The following is a 25,931-nucleotide window of genomic DNA, read 5'->3' as shown; positions in this document are numbered from 1 at the left end:
CTAACTAAAACACTTAGTTTTGAACCTGGCTTTTTTCTTGGCTTTAGAGTGAATATCAGCTGAAGACCATCCACTCAGATCATTACTCTCAAAGTAAATAGCCAGGATTGGCTATGAGACTATTGGTTTTCAACCTTGTCAGAAATCCAGAATGACTGAGTTAACTGAAATTATGGGAAGCACGAAGCATAACTTCTAAAACTTAGCCAATTTATAGAGACCACTGAACACCTGGACAGTCCCTATACTACAGAATGTTGGAGCATCAAATCTTCAGCATTCTGGCCCAGAATCATCTGACAGACCTTAGTGATGCAGAATTATTAAGGGCTTATTACTCTGGTTAGGCAGATATAATCAGTAGACTATTCTGCATGTGTGTCCTTTTCTGAAAAATAATTTATCTGTAGATGGAAAGAGGCAATTCTTGCCTAGTGGCTGTCTCCCCACAACTGGAGTAACTACAAAGATGCTCAATTTCTTCTTAGAATCCAAGACAGGAAGCTGCCAGGAGAAGACAGGTCTCTAATCAAAATGAACATTAATATAGAAATGTTTGTAACATCAAACATTCTATGGACTTCTGACATTTTGAAAACCAACTATCCATGTAAAGTAATCTGGATAGTTGTTTGTTAACTCCCCTCAGCTATTTCTAAATAAAATATAGAAAACACCCTAACAATAAACTCAGAGCCATGAGTTTGCTATAGTCCCTTAACTCACAGGCTAACCATCTCAAATCATTTAAAAAATTAAAGGGCTGGGTCTAGGCCTTGTATTCCTAAATGTGTTATACAAGCACAATATTCAACATTATTCAATGTTATTCATCAATTTTCATCTCACTTTTATATCAATAAGAAGCTCTTACCAATGAAAACCATAAATTTGAAATCAAAGTAAATTTTGTACCATTTAAGAAATTAGAACTTCATCTTGATAATAATTATACAGATTTCTACCAATAGGCTATGGCTATGGAATGGATCCTAGCTAATCCTCCATGTTCCAACAAAACCACTACTTTTCCCTAAAAAAACAGCCCAATATTAACCACTTTCATCCCCAAGCCCAGGGAATAGGGGCACTGACTCTTCATTGAGTTCTTCAAGCTGATTACGGGCATTGAGATATTAGAAGAGAGGTGGGGGCGGGGGGAGAGTAAATTGAAAAGCCTCTGACACTGTGTCTTCACTGCATCCAGATGGAATTCCAGAACATCAGAGGATTAAGCAGGTCTGCTCAGTTTGCTTCATGGGTAGATATACCAAGGCTGTGTATTCTGCAATATACAATTCTCAAAACAAGTTTTAGTATCAAGATAATATTTAGAGGGCTGACATTTTATTAAAAATATTGGTTCTAACAATTTTTCTTCCCCTCTTTTTTTAATTGGTTATAATATTTACATTTCAAATTTTATTTCCTTATCCCATTCTCCCCACCACCCAGGAACCCCTTATCCCATCTCCCCTTCTTGAGCTTCTATGAGGCTGTGATTTTCCTGTTTCTATGATGCTGTTTCCATTAACATAAACTGCCCCCTAAATTTCTAAATCCTTCCCTTTGTGTTGTTAAATCTCCTTTTTTTCTTTTCTTTCTTTTTTCTTTTTTTTGTCTTTTTTTAAAATTGTGTTTTATATTAACATTTTAGATTTTATCCTCTTACCCCACTTCCTCCCACCACCATGAAATTTCCTATCCCATCACACCTCCTCCTGCTTCTATAAGGCTGTGCCTCCACCTACCCCTTGTCCCCACTACCCCCTCCTCACCATCACATTCCCCCCCACTTTGTGTTTGTTTTTCATGGGACCAAGAATTTTCTCTCCTACCTCTGTCCAACAAGACCATCCTCTCCTACATCTACCACTGGAGTCATGGGACCCTCCCTATGTGTTCCCAGACTGGTGGTTTAGATTCTGGCGGGCTCTGGTGGTTTGGTATTGTTCTTTTCCTCCTGGGGTCACAAACCCTTTCTGCTCCTTCAGTCTTCTCTCTAATTTCACCATGGGAAACCATTGATCATATCAGTCATTAGCTGTGGGCATCTTTCTATGAAAGTGTCAGTCTCTGACAGACCTCTAAGGAGACAACGATATCATGTTCTTGAAAGCATGCACTTCCAGCCATCCACATCAGTGTCTAGCTTAGGTGACTGTACATGGGATGGATACCCAGGTGGAATGCTCTCCAGATGGCCCCTCCTTCAGTTTCTGTTCCATGTTTTGTTTCCATATTTGCTTCCTTGAGTATTTTTGTTACTCGTTCTAAGTAGAACTGTAACTCTTGGTCCCCTCTTGGTCCTCTTTCTTCATGAGCTTCATGTGGTCTGTGAGTAGAGTCTTCACTATTCCAAACTTTTGGGCTAACATCCAATTGACAGTGAGTAAATACCATGTGTGTTCTTTTGTGTTGTAGTTAACTCACTCAGGATAATTTCTAGATCCATCCATTTACCTAAAAATCCCTCGAATTCATTATTTTTAATAGCTGAGTAATACTCCATTGTGTAAATGTACCACATGTTTTGTATCCATTCCTCTATTGAGGAACATCTTGGTTCTTTCCAGCTTCTGGCTGTTATACATAAGGCTGCTATGAACATAGTAGAGCATATGCCCTTGTTATATGTTGGAGCTTCTTCTGGGTATATGCCCAGGAGTGCTATAGCTGGATCCTCAGGTAATGCTATGTCCAGTTTTTCTGAGGAACCACCAGATTGATTTCCAGAATGGTTGTACCAGCTTGCAAACCTACCAACAATGGAGGAGTGTTCCTCTTTCTCCACATCTTCATCAGCATCTACCATCTCTTGAATTTTTTATCTTAGCCATTCTGAGTGGTGTGAGGTGGGATCTCAGGGTTGTTTTGATTTGCATTTCCCTGATGACTAAGGATGTTGAGCATTTCTTAAGGTGCTTCTCAGCCATTCAAATTTTCTCTGTTGAGAATTCTTTTGTTTAGCTCTGTACCCCATTTTTAATAGGGTTATTTGGTTGTCTGGAGTATAATTTCTTGAGATCTTTGTATATCTTGGATATTAGCCCTCTATTGGATGTAGGATTGGTAAAGATCTTTTCCCAATCTGTTGGTTGCCATTTTGTCTTATTGACAGTGCCCTTTGCCTTACAGAAGCTTTGCAATTTTATGAGGTCCCATTTGTCAATTCTTGATCTTAGAGCATAAGCCATTGGTGTTCTGTTCAAGAACTTTCCCACTGTGCCTAGGTATTTGAGGGTCTTCCCCTCCTTCTCTTCTATTAATTTCAGTGTATCTGGTTTTAAGTGAAGGTCTTTTATCCACTTGGATTTGAGCTTTGTACAAGGAGATAAGAAGGAATTGATTTGCATCCTTCTACATGTTGACCTCCAGTTGAAACAACACCATTTGCTGAAAATGCTGTCATTTTTCCACTGGATGGTTTTAGCACATTTGTCAAAGATCATAAGTGTGTGGGCTCATTTCTGGATCTTCAATTCTATTCTATTAATTTTTCTGCCTGTCTATGTACCAATACATTGCAGTTTTTATTATTATTGCCCTGTAGTCCTGTTTGAGGTCAGGGACAGTGATTCCCTCAGAAGTTCTTTTATTGTTGAGAATAGTTCTCGTTATCGTGATTTTTTTTCTTATTCCAAATAAATTTGCAAATTTTTCTTTCTATGTCTATGAAGAATTGATTTGGAATTTCGATGGGGATTGCATTGAATCTATAGATTGCTTTTAGCAAGATGGCCATTTTTACTAAATTAATCCTGCCAATCCAGGAGCATGGTAGATTTTTCCATCGTCTGAGATCTTCTATTTCTTTCTTCAGAGACTTGAAGTTCTTGTCATACAGACCTTTCACTTGCTTGGTTAGATTCACTCCAAGATATTTTACAATGTTTGTGACTATCATGAAAGGTGTCATTTCCGTAATTTCTTTCTCAGCCTTTTTATCTTTTGAGTAGAGGAAGGCAACTGATTTGTTTGAGTTGATTTTATATCTAGCCAATCACTGAAGTTGTTTATTAGGTTTAGAAGTTCTCTGGTGGAAATTTTAGGGTCACTTAAGTATACTATCATATCATCTGCAAATAGTGAAATTTTGACTTCTTTTTTCCTATTTGTATCCCTTTGACTTCCTTTTGTTGTTTAATGGCTTTAGCTAGGATTTCTGGTACTATATTGAATAGATAGGGTGAGAGTGGGCAGCCTTGTCTAGTCCCTGATATTAGTGGGATTTCTTCAAGTTTCTCTCCATTTAGTTTGATGTTAGCTACTGGCTTGCTGTATATTGCTTTTACTATGTTTAGGTATGGACATTGAATTCCTGATCTTTCCAAGACTTTTAACATGAAGGGATGTTGAATTTTGTCAAATGCTTTCTCAGCATCTAGTGAGATGATCATGTGTTTTTTTTCTTTGAGTTTATTTATGTAGTGTATTCCATTGATGGATTTTTGAATATTGAACCATCCCTGCATTCCTGGTATAAAGCCTACTTGATCTCGATGGATGATTGTTTTGATGTGTTGTTGGATTCAGTTTGTGAGAATTTTATTGAGTATTTTTGCATCAATATTTATAAGAGAGATTGGTCTATAGTTCTTTTTCTTTGTTGGGTTTTTGTGAGACTTAGTTATGAGCATAATTGTAGCTTCATAGAACAAATTGGGTATTGTTCCTTCTGTTTCTATTATGTGGAATATTTTGAAGAGAATTGGTATTAGGTCTTTCTGGAAGGTCTGATAGAATTCTGCAGTAAAACCTTCTGGTCCCAGACTTTTCTTGGTGGGGAGATATTTAATTACTGCTTCTATTTCTTTAGGGGATATGTAACTGTTTAGATGGTTTATCTGCTCCTCGTTTAACTTTGGTACCTGGTATCTATCTAGAAAATTGTCCATTTCATCCAGATTTTCCAATTTTGTTAAGTATAGGCCTTTGTAGTAGGATCTGACAATTTTTTTTTAATTTCCTCTGTTTCTGTTGTTATGTCTCCTTTTTCAGTTCTGATTTTATTAGTTTGAGTACTGTCTCTGTTCCCTTTTGTTAGTCTGGCTAAGGGTTTGTCTATATTGTTGATTTTCTCAAAGAACCAGCTCCTGGTTTTGGTGATGTTTTGTACAGTTCCTTCTGTTTCAACTTGGTTGATTTCAGCTCTGAGTGTGATTATTTTATGCCAAATGATGGGTTTATTGATGAAAGAAGGATATCAAGGGTACTAACATTCTCTGCCAGTTTGATTGGATTTTGTATAACCATGAAAATACAAATGTGAGTATGTCTTTGAGTATGTTTCCAAAAAGGCACAACTAAAGAAGAGAATCTCAATCATGAATTGAACAGATCCATTGGCAGGATACAGCCCAGACTGAATCAAAATGAAAATGAAAGTTGAACACTGGCCTTTATCTTGCATCTTTGTGACTACACACAAAATGTGGCAGTGTGTCATAGCTTAAAGCACAACATAGCATAAATAGTATAACAGATTCCGTAAATATATGACAAGTATCTGCAAAAGAAAGTGGCAGAAGAATTAGAGTAGGAAAGTTGTAATGGAGGGAGTAGATGGCTGGAGTTATAGCTAAATAGTAAACAACAGGAATGGGTGCTGGGTAAGCACTCAAAATCTTAAGACAAGGAACAGGGCTTCTGAATAGTGAACATCTGTGATACCTATATGGCTGTCTAGTGCTACAGAATCTGAACTTCTGTGTCTAACCATACAATAATGGATTTCTTCTGTGTCAGGCCTATGAATTTATAGTGATTTGTCACATTCACACTAGAAAATAAATATAATTTGTTTATCTATTTTAAAGAAAAATCCTCAGGACTTATTGAATGCTGTATTTCTTAATCAAGGTACAAGTTTTTTATGCATTGAGAACTTATTATAATATTATCACTCCAGACTGATAGAGATAATGAGCTAAAAGTTGTGATAGTCATAGAAGTTTATCCAGAGATGCCTCAAGCGAAATACACAGTCCTCCAACTGCATATTCCATAGCTGTTCATGTTGCAGTTGAGTTGCTTTACCACACTATCTAATGTCACAACACCTGATACCATATGACCAGATGCCATGCCAACTGATGCCACATTTGAAGAGTCAGAAGGTGTAGAAAGTGGCAGAAATCAGAAACAAAATACTGGGAGAAACCTCAAATGTTTACATGAAACTAAGGGATCCAAATCATAATGCTGCCATGTTCTTAACTTGCAATAATTCAGTCTCCCCTTTTGTACTATATTCATTAAGCAGTCCATTCGAGGGTGCAAATGATGACATGTGCAGTATGCACAGGCTTAGCTGATGTTATTATTCATAAACCTGCAGGTTTCTGTCTGGAGAAGCAGGAACTGATGTTTTCCTGCAGGGTGTGCTCCATAAGGTAAATGGTAATTCATCTGGAAGTGTCAGATGCTCCTGCACAGCCACTCTGAACAGGATTGTGACCTCCTTAATCTTTGTGGCACCAAGTGACTGATTTGACAGTGTAGAGAAGAGCTGGGAAGTAATACACAGTTTCACAGGAGAGCAGTTATACAGAGTTCCAAATATCTTGGACATCAGAAAGAGAAACAACATGACTTTACCACTGACATCAGCAACATCAATCAAGATGATGCTGGTATCTACTGCTGTGTAAATTTTCAGAGTGGAGATGCTGTGCCTTTTATAACCAGAAGATTCACTCTAGACCAGGTTTCAAGGTGTCTGTGAGTATACTATTGGGTTTTTTTCTTTTTTCTTTTTGTCTCTAATATATGGCAACAATTATGTTGCTTATTCTTTTGTGAATAACAACCAAGAGGCCTGTTTGGTAAGTGGGTGCTAATGACCTGGTTTTACTAAATAGGTCAGGTTGTTTATTACAACATTAGTGCAAAAGACTTGGCCTATTATGGTTATTTAGAAGTTATGGTTAATGAAGCAACATCTATTCTAGCTTTCCATCTGCCCCAGAGTCTTAGCCTTTCCCAAACTAACCCTGTTGTCTAACTGCACAGACAAGTTTTCAGACAGTTGAGTGACTTATGTTGTTATAGAATTAGACATGGCCTACTGCCCTCCAATAGCACTTTTTTCTCTAGAGATAATACCTTTTATTTTATGGCCTAAGCATCATTGAAGACCTACTGCATGGCAGTGTCCAGTTTTAATTCCATGGAGATGACAAGGAGTATATAATGCTGAGATGTCTCATCTCTATGAAAGATGTATCTTCCTTCAATGAGGCCCACTCTTTTGTCTGGTTTTGTGTGTCAATTTGACACAGGCTGGAGTTATTAGAGAGAAAGGAGCCTCAATTGATGAAATGCCTCCATGAGATTCAGCTATAAGGGATTTCCTCAATTACTGATAAAGGGGAGAGGGCACCTTGTGGGTGGTACCATCCCTGGGTTTGTAGTCTTGAGTTCTATAAGCAACTTGAGAAAGGCAGTGGAAGCAACCCAGTAAGTAACAACCCTCCATGGCCTCTGCATCAGCTACTGCTTCCTGACCTGCTTGAGTTCTAGTCCTGACTTTTTTTGGTGATCAATAGCAATGTGGGAAGTGTAAGTTGAATAAACTCTTCCTCCTCAACTTGCTTCTTGGTCATGATGTTTGTGCAGAAATAGAAACCCTGGCTAAGACAACCAACATGTCAGTACATATGGGATAGGGTGTTTTTCCCTATAACAATTCATCTCCAGCACTCAGAAAGATCCTAACATGCTCAGGTTTGTGTGGGATCTCTCAGTTCTGGTAGATGAGCTACAAAGGGACTGATCCTTTTCTCTGAGCCTGTCTTGAAATCTTGTATTTCAAATATCTACTTTCACAAGATTGAATGAAGCTGAGACAAGCTCCAGTGATGGGTCCTGTGTGGGTGATGTGAGGTTCCCAGATTAGCCGGTGAAGTGCTTACATTCTATTTCCTGAAAGATGCATAGGATCCACTTTTCATATATTAGTTCTCAGATTTTAAGCCTAGAAAGGACATTCAGACAACCCAACCACCTCAATGAAGGTATGAGATGATCTATATAGCCATGTAATTGTCAGTTGTTCTATGTGTAGTTAATATAAGTATCTGTCTCAGAATCTAGATATAATTTTAATACAGCCTCTTATGGACTAGTTGCACAGAAAGGGATAATCAAAGCCTATTATTTTTTAAAATATTTTTGTATGTATTTACTTAGTGTTTGAATATGGTGTGTGTGTGTGTGTGTGTACTAACATTCAATGCTTGTGTAATGACTACTTGTGGGAGTTAGTTCTCTTCTTTTTTTAGCATTTTTTAAATTTTATTTTATATTTTATTTACATTTAAAATGCCATCCCCTTTCCATATTTCCCCTCCCTAGAACACCCCTGTCACATGCCCCCCTTTCAATTTTGCTTTTATACAATTTTTTAAAAATGTTAATCAAAGGATTTATAAGTTTGGTAATGCTCAATCAGAAGCGTAACCCAATACCCAACCTAGATATAAAAACTATCTTTGACTTGTGGAGACATGTGAACATCTGCCTCCATGCCCCCTCTCTCTTTCTCTCTCTCTCATCACCTAGCTTCTCCTCTTCTTCATCTTCTCTCCTTGCTCCATCTTTTTCTCTCAGTACTCCTTCCCACTTAGCTCCTCCTACATATCACTCTTCCTCTTAAAGTAAAATTTTTCTCTAAAAATACAATTAGGGCATACTTATTCCTAATTGTACGAGTGAGGTACAAGATAGTCCTAAGACCCAGTCCATCATTTTGTTGACTAACCAGAACCTCTGTCATCTCTTCTAACTAAAACACTTACTTTTGATCCTAGCTTTTTTGGCTTTAGAATGAATGGCAGCTGAAAACCATCCACTCAGATCTTTTCTCTCAAAGTAAATAGCCAGGATTGGCTATGAGACTATAGGTCTTCAACCCCATCAGAAATTCAGAATGACTGAGTTAACTGAAGTTATGGGAAGCACTAAACATAACTTCTAAAACTTAGCAAATTTATAGAAAACCGCTGAACACCTGAAAAGCCCCTATACTACTGAACGTTGGAGCATCAAATCTTCAGCCTTCTGGTTCAGAATCATCTGACAGACCTTAGTGATACAGGATTATTAAGGGCTGATTACACTGTCTAGGCAGATATAATCAGTAGACTATTCTGCATGTGTGTCCTTTTCTGGACAGTAATTTGTCTGTAGATGGAGAGAGGCAATTCTTGCCTAGTGGCTGTCACCACACAACTGGAGTAACTCTAAGGATGCTCAATTTCTTCTTAGAATCCAAGACAGGAAGCTGTCAGGAGCAGACATGTCTCTAATCAAAATGAACATTAATATATAAATATTTGTAGCATCAGTTCTATGGATTTCTGATGTTTTGAAAACCAACTATCCATGTAAGGTAACCTGGACTGTTGTCTGTTCACTCCTCTCAGCTATTTCTAAATAAAATATGGGAAACCTCCTAACAATAAACTCAAAGCCATGCATTTGCTATAGTCCCTTAACTCATAGGTTAACCGTCCCAAATCAGTTAAAAAGGTTAAAAAAGGGCTGGGTCTAGGCCTTGTATTACTAAATGTGTTATACTGGCACAATGCCCATGAGAGTATCAAAATTCATCTCATTTTTATATTAATAAGAGGCTTATACCAATGAAAACCTTAAATTTGAAATCAAAGTAAATTTTGTACCATTTAAGAAATTATAACTTCATCTTGATAATAATTATACAGATTTCTACAAATAGGTTATGGCTATGCAATAAGTCCTAGATAATCCCCCTGTTCCAACAAAACCACTACTTTTCCCTAGAAATACAGACCATTATTAACCACATTAGTCCCCAAGCTCAGGGAATAGGGGCGCTGACTCTTCTTTAACTTCTTCAAGCTGATTAAGGGTGTTGAGATTTTAGAAGAGGGGTGGGGGGAAGAGTAAGTTGATAAGCCTCTGATGCTGTGTCTTCACTGAATCCAGATGGAATTCCAGGACATCAGAGGTTTGGGCAGGTCTGCTCAGTATGCTTGATGAGTAGATACACCAAGGCTGTGTATTCTGCAATATACAATTCTCAGAACAAGTTTTAGTATCAAGAGAAAAAAAAAATTTCCCACCCCCAGGGGGCTGACATTTTTTTTTAAAGATGTTAGTTCTGAAGACTTTTTTTTCCCTTTCCCGCATGTTAAAATTGGTTGTAGTATTTACGTTTCAGATTTTATCCCCTTAGCCTACTTCCTCCCACCACCCAGAAACCTCCTATCCCATCCCTCTCCTCATGGTTCTATGAGGCAGTGACCTCACCTACCCCCTCACTATCCCCTCCCCACCCTCACATCCCCCCCCCACTCTGTGTTCATTTTTTTATGGGACCAAGTAACTCCTCTCCCACCTATGTCCGACAAGGCCATCCTCCCCTACATATACCTCTGGAGTCTTGGGTCCCACCCTATGTGTTCCCAGGCTGGTGGTTTTGACCCTGAGGGGCTCTGGTTGTTTGGTATTGTTGCTTTCCACCTGGGGTCACTAACCCTTTCTGCTCCTTCAGTCCTCTCACTAAGTTCTCCATTGGGAAACCCCTGATCATATCAGTGGTTAACTGTGAGCATCGTCCTCTGAGTGTGTTAGTCTTTGGCAGACCTTTAAGTAGAAAGCTATATCCTGTTCCTCACATTATGCACTTCCAGCCATCCACAACAGTGTTTAGCCTAGGTGGCTGTACATGGGATGAATACCCAGGTGGAATGGTCTCCTAATGTCCGCTCCTTCAGTTTCTGTTCCATGTTTTCTTTCCCTATTTGCTCCCTTGAGCATTTTTGTTTCTCGTTCTAAGTAGAACTGAGTCATCCCTTCTTGGTCTTCCTTCTTCATGAGCTTCATGTGGTCTGCAGGTTGAGTCTTCACTAATCCAAGCTTTTGGGCTAACATCCGTGGAGATATGTTTGTGTAGCTACCTTCTTTTACGGTTTTTGGAAGATTACTTTCTTGCTTTTTCTAGGTTGTAGTTTCCCTCCTTGTGTTGGAGTTTTCCACCAATTATTCTTTGAAGCGCTGGATTTGTGTTGAGATACTGTGTAAATTTAGATTTGTCATGGAATATTTTGGTTTCTCCATCAATAATGATTGACATTTTTGCTGGGTATAGTAGTCTGGGCTGGCATTTGTGTTCTCTTAGGGTCTGTATGATATCAGTCCAGGATCTTCTGGCTTTTATGGTCTCTGGTGAGAAGTCTGGTGTATTTCTTATAGGTCTGCCTTTATATGTTATTTTGCCTTTTTCCCTTACTGCTTTTAGTATTTTTTCTTTGTTTTGTACATTTGATGTTTTGACTATTATATGGCGGGAAGTATTTCTTTTCTGGTCTAAACTATTTGGAGTTCTGTAGGCTTCTTATATATTTATGGACATCTCTTTCTTTAGGTTAGGGAAGTTTTCCTCTATAATTTTGTTGTGGATATTTACTGGTCCTTTAAGTTGGGAGTCTTCCCTCTCATCTATACCTATTATCCTTAGGTTTGGCCTTCTCATTGTGTCTTGGATTTCTTGTATATTTTGGGTTAGTAGCTTTTTGTACTTTGCATTTTCTTTGACAGTTGTGTCAATGTTTTCCATGCTATCTTCTGTACATGAGATTCTCTCTTCCATCTCTTGTATTCTGTTGGTGATACTTGTGTCTATGACTCCTGATCTTTTTTTTTTTAGGTTTTCTATCTCCAGGGTATTGTCCCTTTGTGATTTCTTTATTGTTTCTACTTCCATTTTTAGATCCTGCATGGTTTTGTTTAATTCCTTCTCCCATTTGGTTCCATTTTCTTGCAATTCCTTAAGGGATTTTTGTGTTTCCTCTTTAAGGGTTTCTATCTGTTCTTTGAGAGTGTTATTTATGTCTTTCTTGAAGTCCTCTATCATCATCATGAGAAGTGATTTTAATTCTGAATCCTGCTTTTCTGGTGTGATGGGGTGTTCAGGGCTTGCTATGATGGGGGAACTGGGTTCTCATGATGCCATGTAACTTTGGTTTCTGTTGCTTACATTCTTGCACTTGCCTTTTGCCATCTGGTTAACTCTAGTGCTGCCTGTACTTGCTGTCTCTGACTGAAGTCTGCCTTTCCTGTTATCTAGCTTGTGTCTGATCTCCTAGAGGTCCAGATGTCTCTGTGATCTTTTCCAGCTGCACTGACTACAGTGGTACCTCTAGGATGCCTAAGGATATGGTGCCTCCAAGGTAGCAGTCCAGCTAGGTGTCTGCTGTTCTGGGTGCAGTGTTTCTTCTAGAATATCTCAGGATATGTTGTCTGAGTTCAATTTTTCCTCTGTGGCTCTGGGTTGAGTGGACCTTCCAGTATGTCTCAGGTGGAATCCGGGGTCCACACAACAGCAGACCTGGCAGAGGTCTGGTCCAGGCCTCAGAACTGAGAACTAGTTTCTAGGACACTGTCCAAGTTAGAGCGCCTGGGATCCCTGCTTCCTCTGGGTTCTTGGAGGTTGGGGACAGAGCTGCCACCCACGATCTGCTCAGTGCTCTGGCCCAGACCAGAAGGAACCAGTGTTCCGGGCCAGAAGTGACTTCCTGGGGCCTTGTGGGTCCCAGTTACTCCCTGTTTAGGGCAGGCCCTGCTGTCTGCTTACCTAATATACTGCCTAAGTTAGAGTGCCTGGGATCCCCGCTTCCTCTGGGTTCTTGGAGGTTGGGGGCAGAGCTGCCACCAAGGATCTGCTCCAGTTCTCTTTTTAAACTATGTGATTTCTGGGTATTTAAATCAGGTGATCAAGCTTAACAACAGCACCTTGACCCACTAAGGCCAGTCTCCAGCCCTGAATCAAAATTTCTTAAACCCAGGCACTACCTTGTTGAACGTTTCCACATATTATTAAATTTTCAGGGGTTCAGGATGTGCTCCACATTCAAATGCTGATGCCCAGTAGCAAGAGCTAATCTTCTCACTAAAATAATCTTCTGTCTATATAGAAACAGAGTTGTCCTACCCTTTTAAACACAACATCATTTAAATAGATGTGAGAGAGAGAGAGAGAGAGAGAGAGAGAGAGAGAGAGAGAGAGAGAGAGAGGGGTTGTATTGTTTTTCAGGGTTTTTTTTTTTTGTCTTTTTTGTTTGTTTGTTTTTTGTTGTCTGTTTCTTTAGGTCAGGGAAGATTTCTTCTAAGATTTTGTTGAAGTTGTTTTCTGGCCCTTTGAGCTGGGGATCTTTGCTCACTTCTATCCCTATTATTCTTAGGATTGGACTTTTTATTGTGTCCTGGAATTCCTAGATGTTTTGGGTTAGGATTTTTTTATGCTTTGTATATCCTTTGATCATTGTGTCAATATTTTCTCTGGTATCTTCTACACCTGAGATTTCCTCTTCTCTGTCTTCTTTCTATATCTTCTATTCTGTTGGTGATACTTGCATTTGTAGCTCCTGACCTCTTTGCTAGGCTTTCCATATCTAGTGTTGCCTCTATTTGTGATTTCTATTCTATGTTATTTTATTTTGGGTGGTATTTTTAAAATTTGTATTGGTTATTTTATTTATTTACATTCATATGTTATCTCCCTTCCTAGTTTACCCTCTGTGAACACCCTGTTCTATCCCCCCTGCTTCTATGACTGTGATCCCCTACCCACTTCCTCCTGCCTCACCACCCTAGCATTCCTTATCTAAACATGAGTCTATGGAGGCCATACCTAAACATAGAATAATGCAAAATACATTTAGTCCAACTTCAAAAGTCCCCATATTCTACAGGAGTTTCAATAATGTCAAAAGTCCAAAGTTCAAAGTCTCTTCTGAGATTCATTTAATCACTTAACTGAAATCCCCAAGGCAAGACAGGAAATCAAGTGGGCAAACTCCAAATTCTGCATCCCCATAGCTGATGTCAAAGCAGTCCACAGATATCCAACTACTTTTTATCTTTGTTGGCTGCAACCAACATCTTTCTTCTGAGCTGTTTCCACTACCTGTTAACAGCTTTCCTCACCAATAGTCCATGTCTCAGTCATACCAAACATCTTGGGGTCTTAAAGGTACCTTCAATGGTATAGCTTCTTGTTTCAATGTCTGGGATCCACACATGGTCTTCTAGGCCCCTCCAAAGAACTGGTGTGATTTCTGAAGCTCTGCCCACTGTAGGTCAGGTTGATCTATTCCACTGCCACTGCTGTTCTTGGTGGTCATCCCATGGAACTGCCATCTGCAATTCACTGGGGTCTTCTGCTGCAAATAAGCTTCACCAATAGCCTGTGATAGGCTTTCTTCATGGTGCCAAGCTTCAACTCCTTTGCATGATACTCTAATTCCTGGGTAATCAACTGCAACTGAGATTGTACCTACACCAATGGTCTTCTATGTCCTCTAACAGTGTCAAGCCTCAGCTGCTCTTCATGACCCCTTTATGCCTTTAAAACCAGTACCTGGGTGACTCTTACACATCACCAAGTACAGCTGCAGTGTGATGTACACCCTTGGCTATCTCTGAAACACAGATTCTTTGTGCTCTCAAAAAAACGCTTCACAGAAGATTTTTTCTCAGCAATGCTGTTCTCATTTTAATTGCCACTTATTTCTTAGTTTCAGCTAATCAGCATCAATTGGCTCAGTAGTCCATTCTATTTTTTACTCAAAAAGTAATGGCATATGGCTGAAGCTGCCATGTTCTGTTGCTTTCTGGGGCTGTAACATGGCTCCCCTTTTTCTATTACTAGTTTTCTGTTTTCAGACTCCCTCCCTGTCTAAATTCTACTTTCCTGGATATTGCTCTGTGGATTGACCTTGAACTGAAAGATCTGCTTGACTCTGTCTCTTCCAATGCTGAAATTAAAAAAGTGTATCACCATGCATGATTTAAGCTTTTCTTTACCTAGAACCTGCTTCGTCTCAAGCTGGTCTTGAACTCAGACATTTGTTTGGTTTTGTCTCCTGGGATTAAGGGGGTATACCACAATAACTGGATCTAAATTTAACTGGGTAGTATCTTGCCAACGTATTTCTTCATCTATTATCTTCTAGAACATAGGCTTCAGTTCCATTTCACTTCCTAGTGCCCCTTTAATACTTGAACCGTATATTTTGTATTTTTTCCTTTTATGCTTGCTATGCTCGTTCAAAATGCTCTTCATGAGACTTAACTGGAGAACACAGTCTCAGTTGGGCTTTTTGAGACATCCTTTGTCAGTGTAATTAATATGAATCTCTTTATCTTAGTCTCAAGTAGACTCTTCAGACAAGGGTAAAAGGCAGCCACATTCTTCACCAAAATACCACAAAGCAGTCTCTGAACCACAGTCTGAAGTTCTTCTACATTCAAACCTATTGAGCAAGGTTAACACAGTTTAAATCATACTTAGCAGCAGAGTCTTTCATATTCCTACTACAACAGCCCATTAAGACCATCTTAATGCATTTCACTGGTTTTCAGAATCTCAAAATCCACAATTTCCCCAAATGAAAACATGGTCATGCCTATCATAATAATACCCCAGTCCCTGCTACCAATTTCTGCATTATCCAGGATGCTATTGCTGTGAACAGACATCATGAACAAGGCAACTTGTACACAGCATTTAATTGTGGCTAGCTTACAGGTTCAGAGGTTCAGTCCATTATCATCGAGGCAGGAGCATGGCAATATGCAGGCAGGTGATCTATAAGTGTTCCGTTCCATTTCATTATAAGTTGGTTTAAACATTCTATCCCATATTTACATGCAATTGGAACCCAAAAATATAGACAACAGGTGACATTTTAGGCAATTAGAATTTTTCATATGTTTTTGACTTTCCAGCACTATTAAAAGTTCACATGAAAAACTGTGATTATCTTTTAATGGAGTGAATGTCTATCCTATAAATGTCTTCCACTCTGATTTGAATGATTAGATTGCAAAATCTATATTAAAACATCAGAAAATGTGGGTTGTGATATGAGGAAGACATATGAAACAAGGACTCTTCCTTCCTGATAATAAAGGTGGACAAGAAATGACTGGGATAAGTTTAGAAATGGACCTAAAACGTGTGCATGTTTGATGGAGGTAAAAGTCTTCTCTTCCATATCTTGCTTTGCCCTGTGGTTCATTCTATCTTTTTGTCTGCCAAGTCTCTTAGGCTTTGCTTACTCAAGAGCCTCAGGTACATGGCATAGGTCAGGAGGCACTGAAACCATGAAGCTTCCAGTTTTTTAAAGCCTTTGACCAATTAACATTTATTTCTTATGTCCTATTGTAACTTGCTGAGTGACAGTACAGTAATTTATTGCATTCTGCACATTTTAAGGATCTGCTTTTTTTTATCTCTTTCCTGATATTCTTGTTACACTTTGAGATCCAGCATGGAATGCTAAGAAAATTTTACTTTATATGTTTATTTTAGGTCCTGTCAGATTTTTCTTGATTTGAGGCACTGATTTTATATTTGGATGATATTATCACGATGTTTTATCAGATTCTGAGAGCCATTGTTGTAGTTTTCTTGCCTCTATTTGATTGACTTAAATCAGTTTTATTTCCATTTTAAAGCACTTCTTGAGCTCACAGACTAGGGTCCTGGGTGAGTGACAGGAACACCATTGCTTATTCCAAATTCAAAACTAAAGAGACTGTTCCAGGTATTAGGAAGACATGCATGCTCAGTTAGAGTATTAAGTTTTTTGTCAGATAAGAAAAAGAAATTTTTGCAGAATTCTTGCATAATCAGACCTTCAAGATTTTGTACCTGGTGATCTTGCAGACAAGATCACTTGGGATGAATATAAAGGAAACAAGTGTCATAAAAAGAAAAGTTAAGACTATTTCTGTGGCTAAATACAAAGATACCTATAAGTAGAAATTACAATTAACTGAAAAATACATTGTGAATTTAAATCTCCACACAGTATATGAGGAAGCCTGATGTCCCAACATTGGAGAGTGTTGGAGAGGTGGTGAGTATGCCACAGCCACAGCCATGATCATGTTGATGGGAAACACATGCACAAGAGGTTGCAGATTTTGTTCTGTTAAGACTACAAGAAGTCCCCCTCCATTGGATTCCAATGAGCCTGACAATATGGCCAAGGCAATTTCAGAGTGGGGTTTGGATTATGTTGTTGGTGCATTGAGATGATGTGGTCAATGGGGGAGCTGAGCACATTGCAAAGACTGTATCATGCTTGAAGGAAAGGAATCCAAAAATCCTTGTTGAATGCCTCACCCTGGACTTCCGAGGAGATCTGAGAGCAGTAGAAAATGTGGTTCTGTCTCAATTAGATGTGTATGCACACAGTGTAGAGACTGGTTCAGAACAACTGAAGAAAGGTCATGATCCCTTGGTCAATTTTAACCAGTCTCTTCATGTATTGAAACATAGCAATGAGGTCCAGCTTGACGTTGTTTCCAAAACATCATTAATGCTGGGCCTAGGTGAGACAGATCAGCTGGTCTATACCATGATGGAAGCTTTCCATGCAGCAGATGTGAACTGTTCAATTCTAGGGAAGTCTATGCAGCCAACAATACGCCACCTTAAGGTTGAAGAATATGTTACTCTTGAGAAGTTCAAATACTGGGAAAAAGCAGGAAATGAACTTGGATTTCACTATACTGCAAGTGACCTTTGGTGCAATCTTCATATAAAGCAGGTGGATTTTTCCTGAAAAGTCTACTGGATAAAAAAAAAGCCTCTAAAATTTAGCCAAGACTTTTAAGATCACAGGAAGGTTAAGATTTTGGTTCTAGTTGGTGTGAAGGTGGTACCATCCTGTCAGGGTTTCTGTGCATGCAAAACAGAACCATTCTGAAATGTCTAATGTCAGATCCAGGCATGATGACATATACCTGTAATTCCACCTGGGCCATCCGGACTTCTGAGTAATACCCAATCTCAAAAAAAAAAAAATAAATAAATAAAGAAGAAGGAAAGAAAGAAAGGAAGAAAGAAAGAAAGGAAGAAAGAAAGAAAGAAAGAAAGAAAGAAAGAAAGAAAGAAAGAAAGAAAGAAGAAAATAGAAAAGAAAAGGAGAAAAGAAGAAAGAACCTCATAACCCTATAAACTACATACATTTGCTATTGCCATTGTAATTTAAAAGTGCATTAGCACTTAGAAGATCTTATAAATCACAGTAACCCATACAAAAAAACAGCACTTTTTAAATACTTTAGTTTGTATTTTGTCTTTATTTCAGCCTCCACAAAGTTCAGGTTAGCATGCATTTTTTCACCCATTTGTCACAATCAGGGATTTGTGGAAGCTTAAGAGGTATAATCTAGGAAGTGGTATAATGTTATTCTCAGCATGTGCTGGAAGGAGGTTGTAATCTTGCCATCTTGCTGTTTGTTTATTTCCTGGTATCATGAGATGAGTAGCTGTCTCTGAAACAGAATCACCCTGTGAAATGTTGTTTTACTATAGGCACAAAGGCAGAAAGACCCATTACAGCAGGAACTATAACTTTCAAAGCTGGCACAAAATAAACATTTCTTTATAAGTTAATTATTGCAAGTACTTTGGTTGTAATGGAAGAATGCTAAATACCTTACTTCCATGAAACTGTAGCATTCTGGAGTGGTATAATGTCCTTTCAGGAATTAGCTGGAAAGTACAGGATACATGAAGAAAGGTTTAAGAAGGCAACTCCATATAAATCAATTGTGTACTCATTCATTTATGTGTTTGTTTACTGTATGGATATTTGCAGTCTAGTCATAAATGTACAGTAGCTCTATCTTGACGAGTTACAAAAAGTACAGGGTTATTTTCTGACTTAATCAATAGATGTAAATTGAAAAATTTGAACACTTGACTGCTGTCCAATGCTTGTCTGTGACTGTCTGAATCTATCTCAGGCAACTGTGGATAGAACCTCTCAGAATATAGCCATATTTGGCTTCTGTCTGCAAGTGCAACATACCATCAGTAAGAGCTTCAGGTAGTGGTACCTATCCATGGGATGTGAAAGAGTTAGGGGAAGGATTAAAAAAATGGAAGGAGAAGGTAAGCCCATTAGAAGCCCAACACTGTCAACTAACTGGAGTCCTGGGAGTACCCAGAGATTGAGCCAGCAACCAAAGAGCATAAACATACTGGTTCAAGGCCACCAGCACAGAGGTAGCAGAAAGGCAAACCCAATATGTATTGTCTGTCTTCAGTGGGAAAGGATAGACCTAATCCTGTAAAGATTTGATGCACCTGGAAAAGAAATCCAGAAGGCACTGAGAGGCAAAGGGGTGTATGTGTTGAAGATCTCAGTGAGGGAGGACATAGAAAGGGCAACATTAAAATATAAATAAATAAAATAAAAAATAAAACATAAGTTATTATATATTGATTAAAAATTGGTTCAATACCAATCACATCTCTGTTATAGGTATTACTTAATCTCATTTGAGATTTTTAGCCCTGCCATTGGCTATTCAGTTCCCAGATAAAAACAAACAACCTTTATAGTAATAATCAGCATTTAATGCACTAGAGCTGGGTAGGTACCTACCTTTTATGCTATTAGTATCTACTTCCTTATAATATTGCCAAGCTATAATTTGCCATGTTCTATATGAGCAGCTCTTTACCCCAATTACTAGCATTCATGGCTCTGTTTTTATGATTCACCTACATCATGGCTGCTTCCTCCTCTTTCCACCTTCCTCTATTTCCTCATACTCTTCTCTGACAAGGTCAAGAACCTTAATCCCTACATACATCTCTTCTGCCTAGCTATTGGCTGTCAGACTTTTTATTTGACCAAGAGTTTTAAATTAAAGGACAAGGTTGAATTCTATGAGTGAATTCTTTTGTATTTTGGGGTAACCAGGACTTGGGGGCCAGTATTTACAGTTACAATACATAGCAAACCAGAACACATTCACTTTTAAAGAAATTTTTGACCAAGTACTTGTTTTAAATGACAAAATTAATTACCAACTTGTCCAAATATAGAGTCACACAGGATATAATAATCTTGATATACCTGTGCATTACTTTTCAGATTAGGTTAGTGCTTGGGCATGTCTGTGAAGGATCATTTGCTTAGGTTAAGTGAGGTGAGAATTCCCACTCTAAAGGTAGGCGGTAGAATTTCCTCTGATCTTAGACTGATAAAAGGAGAAAAGTGAACAGGAGCAAAGACCACTCTCTTCTTCCTGAGTGTAGATATGATATGGTCATGTGCTTCAAGCTACTGTCACCTTAACATTCCAACAAAAAAAAAAAGACTGAAACTTTGATATTTTGCAAAAATATATCCTTTCATTCCTGAAATTTTTGTCATGGTATTTTATCAGAGCAACAGAAAATGCAATGATGTTTTCTTCATTGTAAGACACATAGGAATTTTACAGCTGACTTTATGTTGCCCAAAATTTATATATGATGATGTGAGACCAAATCTGTTGAAAAAGTAACATTGAGCAGAAGCAGAAAACATAGGAGGAAGATATAACTGGAAGGATCAGAGGGGTCAATCTACTTACCTTTCTCTTAAAACACAATCTGGTAGGAAACACTGGAGCTGGTAGAAGCTATAGAAAGAGAACTTGGGAAATTCTTTGACAAGTGTTAAAAGGCAGAGGAGGTAAGAATGGTCAGGATGTAGAAACAATGCACTGGTGTGTAGGCATAGTCAATAGTCTGTGAGAAATTGTCTTATTTGGTCAAGTTGGAGTTTAAATTTGGATCCTTGAAACTGAACTTGAGATGATGGAATGGCACATGATGGAATGGCACAAACTCTACCTAAAAATACTTTCTGTTTTGTCCAGAATCATATTTTGTATATTTATCATCTCCAGCATAGTGATCCTCATTTTGAAGTCATAATTATGTATGTAAGAGAGAGAGGAAAAAGAGAAATTTACATGATTTTTAAACTGTCAACTTTCACCACATTTATACCATGACAATAGGGATGAGAACAATAAAAGTGATATGTTCTCATCTCACAGTGAAGAGTATTTAAATATTTATGTGGGTTTTGTTGAGCATCTTTGAACATATGGATTGGAATAATTTATACTTAAAATTATGATATCGCTAAATAGAAACATCAATACTGTTAAGAATTGTGGAGAGTATAATCCAGAGACAGAGTAGCATCAGACAACATAGACTATAGTGTGCAGTGATGCTCAACCCCATGGAAATATATTACAGAAACCTAGAGGCACCCAAAAAACAACTCTTCATACTGTGAAATGGGGCTCATAACTTTTTTTTTCCTACTGGTGCTGAGTATTTTGTGATAAGAATAAGAGATAGAAGCTGAACAGGGTATTTAGTGTAAAAAGGCCTCAAAAACATTTTCTTTTTTTCTAGAAAGTAAAATTGTCCACCAAGCTCCTTGCAACCTTCTTCTTTCAAAGGACAAGTGATAACAAAAGTGTTTGGAGCTTTTGATGCATGCTGTAGTTTCTAAATGAAGTTTAGAGGAGCTTTAGAGTAGCAAAAAAAATCATCACATTAAAGAAAATTGATGGGATTTAGATCTGAGTTTTTACCTTTATGAAAACCTTATATTCAAGGTAGGCAGGGTTAATCACCCAGGCAAAGAACACCTTTTACACCACAGTAAAGAGATATGTGGAATATTTCTTATAGATGGATGTGATGGTTCAGTACATAATCAATTCTAGCACAAATTGATCTTTTATGTTCAAGGCCATCTGGGCTTACATAGTGATGTCCAGAACAATCAAGGAAACATAGAAAGATCCTGTCTCAAAAAACAAAAATAACTTCCACATCAGCTGATACACTACTTCTTACTTTCCCAGAACTCTTCCTATGCAGCAGTCCTCAATTCTATGTTGTGATTCAGCTGGGTCTGCATATTTTGTTAAGCTGAATAGGCACAACTTCACATTTTTGGAGTTTTGTTTATTTGTACTGCACCCCCATCCCTGGCAAGAACCTGAGCATGCCAGTTTTGTGGCTTTTGTCTTCTTCAATTATTATCTAACATATCCCACTTAGCACCAAGTAGCAGTTCATCCACCATGTGTGGCACATTCATGCCTTTTGAAACAGCAAGGATTTTAACCTTTGCTATACCATTTTCCTCCATGAGGTTGCTGAGATTTATACTTTCTTATGTTTAAATATTTTTAATGTTATGTATATATTATTCAAGGTTTACCACAGTCACTGAACTTATGGAGTATTTATATATTAAGGAAATTTATTTTGATAACTTACAGTATGTATTCCAACTAACCTAACAATAAATAGCTGTAGATGAGAAGTCCATGAATCTAGTAGTTGCTTAGTCCATCCTTTGTAAACTTGACACAAATCATATATCATGTCCAAAGAAAACAATAACTTCCACCCCTTGATTCCTGGACCTGTTGATTCTGGCTATGGGAGAAATTATACCATATACTGGAAGATGATTTAAATCATATTTTTTTCTGAAGAACTCTGCCCGAGCCCTTCATGCTGGTGCCACCTCATTGACACTGAAACTGTGTCTTCAAGAGATCATTCCATTTTTCAATCAGACCAACTGTTACAGTATGGTGGAAAACATGGTAAGTAAGACCAGAGGATTCCATGACCATTGGCCCACTGTCACACTTCTCTGGCTATAAAATAATGTTGTTGGTCAGCAGCAGTACTGTGTGGAATAACATGTCAAAAAATAAGGCATTCTGTAAGTCTATGGATGGTTGTTTTGGCAGAAGCATTACATGCATAAATGACAAAACCATAACCAGAATAAGTATCTAATTCAATAAGAACAAAACATTGCCCTTTCCATGAGGAAATTGTATAATGTAATCAACCTGCCACCAGGTTGCTGGCTGTTCACCTCAAGGAATAGTATCATATCTGGGTTTCAGTGTTGGTATCTGCTGTTGGCAGATCTGGCATTCAGCTGCAGCTGTAGTAAAGTCAGTCTTGGTGAGAAGACATCCATATTGTTGAGCTCAACCATAACCCCCATGGAGGCCACATAACCACTTTGTTCATGTGCCCATTGAGCAATAACAAAGATGACTGGGGAAAAAGGCTGAGTGTCTACATAATAGGTCATCTTATCCACTTGATTATTGAACTCCTCCTCAGATGAAGTTACCTTTTAGTGAGAATTTACATGAGACACAAATATCTTCATGTCCTTTTTTTTCTCCTGGAGAGATCTATTCATCCCCAGATGGCTTTCTCACCAATTTTCTAATCATGATATTTCCAAATTTCTGACCAGCCAATACATTGGCTATAGCCCATAAGTCATTGAACAATCATACTTCTGGACATTTCTTCTACCAAACAAAGTGTAAAACCATTTATACTGCCCAGAGTTCTGCCCACTGTGAATATTTTTCTTTACCTGTATTTTTCAGGGTTGTCCCAGAAAGAGCTTGTACTGCTGGAGCTGTCCACTTCTGGGCGGTGACTACATAACAGGAAAAATAGTCAGTAAACAAGGTCCTAGGATTCTCCTCCTTAGTTAACCACCCATAGGGAACACCTCACAAGACTACAGGTGTATGCTTGACAGCAAATGGCATTATAACAAGAGTAGAAACCATAGGCCTTTGAAGAACATCTTTATGAATTTTGCTTGTGTCATCAGGACCTTCTCAGCCTAATTACATATATACCATTTCCATTAGATAATAGACTATAAGTGTGCAGATCCTACTTTATGACTTGAAAGCCTGATAATATCCGGTTCATGAAGGGAAATTCAGCTTGCACAGTAACTTGGTGTTCTATTGTAAAATGTTCAGTTTCTACTAATGCCCAAATAGCAGGCCTAGAACTGTTTTTCAAAAGGAGAAGAATAGTCTGCAGGTGACAGTAGAGTTTTGTTCCAAAATCCCAATGATCTCTTCTGTATTCACATACAGGGGCCTGCAAGCTGCTCCAAAAGCATCTTTCTCTGCCACTGACACCTCAGGTATCATCGGGTCTTCTAGATCATATGGTCTAAGTGGTAGAGCAGCCTGGACCTATTGATGTTTCTTCTAGTGTTCCAGGTACCACAAAAATATAGCAGCTTTCTGAGTCATTTCTTAAATGTGCCCAAGTGACACACTTGAATGAGAAATGTGTTGTCTCCAGAGTCCAGATAGACCCACTAAACATTATGCTTCTTTCTTGGTGGTGGGAACAGCCAGGTGAAATGATTCATCTTTCAGCTTAGAAGCAATATCTTTGCATGCCCCACACGACTAAACTCCTAAGAATTTAACTGAGGTAGACAGTCCTTGAATTTTGGTTGGATTTATTTCTCATTCTCTGGTATGCACATGTGTTACCAATTAGTCCAATGTGGTTCCTCCCTCCTGCTCACTAGGTCCAATCAGCATAATCTCATCAATGCAGTGCAACAATTTGATTTTTTTGTGGAAGAGACAGAAGATAAAGATCCCTTCTAACTCAGTTGTGACACAGGCAGGAGAGTTAACTTGAGGCAAACCTGGGAAAGTACCTTACTGAACTTGGTAATTGAAAGCAAATTGCTTCTTGGAGACCTTATGAATGGGTACTAAGAAGAAACCATTTGGTAGATCAATAATGGCATAACAGGTACCTTGAGATATGTTAATTTGCCTAAGTAACAACACTATATCTGGTACAGAAGATCCAATTGGTATTACTTATCTGATTTAGTTTTCAGTAGTCAACTGTCATTCTCCATGATATGTCTTCTGCACTAGCCAGATAGGAGTCAAAGAGAGATGTGGTAGAAACCACCTCCTCTGCTTCTTTCAAGTCCTTGGTGGTGAGAGTAATTTCTGCCATTTCTCCGAAAAGATAATGTTCTTGATTCCCCATTTTCTTGGGCAGAGACAATTATACACACTTCCTTGGAAAACCATAAAAGGCTTCATTCCACAGGTCAGGGTATCAATGTGAGAATTCTGCTAACTTCTAATATATATATATATATATATATATATATATATATATATATATATATATATATATATATATATATATAATTTTGTAACTGGGAAAATGACCACAGAAAGTGTTTGAGGACTTATTGGAGTTACTGTGAGTCAGAAATCAGCCAAAATGCATTAATCCCCATGTTTTCATACACTTCTACTTTAATTGGAGGGCAATAATGTTTCTTGAGATCTCCTGTGATTTTTTTATTGGCTATTTTATTTACATTTCAGGTGCCATCCCCTTTCCCCATTTCCCCTCCCTAGAAAACTCCTATTCCATGCCTCCTTTTCCTTTTTGCTTTTATACAATTTTTTAAAAAATGTTAATCAAAGGTTTTATAAGTTTGGTAATGCTCAATCAGAAGTGTAACCCAATACCCAACCTAGATATATCAACTATCTTTGACTGGTGGAGACACGTGAACATCTGCCTCTATGCCCCACCCTCTCTTTTTCTCTCTCATCACCTAGCTTCTACTCTCCTTCTTATCCTCCTCTCCTTACTCCTTTTCTTCCTCTTGGTACTCCTTCCCCAATAGACTCTGGAGCATCTGATTTTTTTCTATTCCTCAAGTGTACAAGATCACAGGTCTCTATAGGGAAGAGTTGGAGAATGGCTAACAACAAAACTCTTAGGTGTCTTGTCAAGACCCATGCTCAGGAGAACCTGGCCACATATCATTCAAAGGTCCTGGGTCTGCAACTGTCTCCAGTCTGGAAATTGATTCCCTGGCCAAGATTGCCTTTTGCAATGACTCAATGAAGCCTTTCCTTCACTTGTGTGAATTTTTTTTTTTTTTTTTGCTTATACAGATCAAAGAGATATGTAAGAGGATTCCTATCTATTTCATGCCTGGAAACAACATGATTGATTACCCAGAACCAAAGGTCCATATGAGTCATGCTATACATTGTCTTGTCTACACTGTCCATTATAATAACTGCAATCACCTTTTCTCTGGTGATTCAATGCTGCAACCTGGCCCTTGTTACCTTGAGACCCAGTTAAACTCATTACATTTAATTCTTCCAATTGAGCAGCAGCATCTCTAACCCTAAGGTTG

The 25,931-nt window shown here is 38.3% G+C and overlaps 1 pseudogene; it reads left to right on the top strand.

Annotated features, from left to right (window-relative positions):
* Positions 1-16,013: 16,013 nt before the first annotated feature.
* LOC117718652 (lipoyl synthase, mitochondrial-like) lies at positions 16,014-17,662 on the top strand (annotated as a pseudogene).
* Positions 17,663-25,931: the final 8,269 nt, after the last annotated feature.

Source organism: Arvicanthis niloticus, chromosome 13 (assembly GCF_011762505.2).
Source record: "Arvicanthis niloticus isolate mArvNil1 chromosome 13, mArvNil1.pat.X, whole genome shotgun sequence".
Taxonomy (NCBI): Eukaryota; Metazoa; Chordata; class Mammalia; order Rodentia; family Muridae; genus Arvicanthis; species Arvicanthis niloticus.
This window is presented reverse-complemented; position numbering and strand designations above follow the sequence as displayed.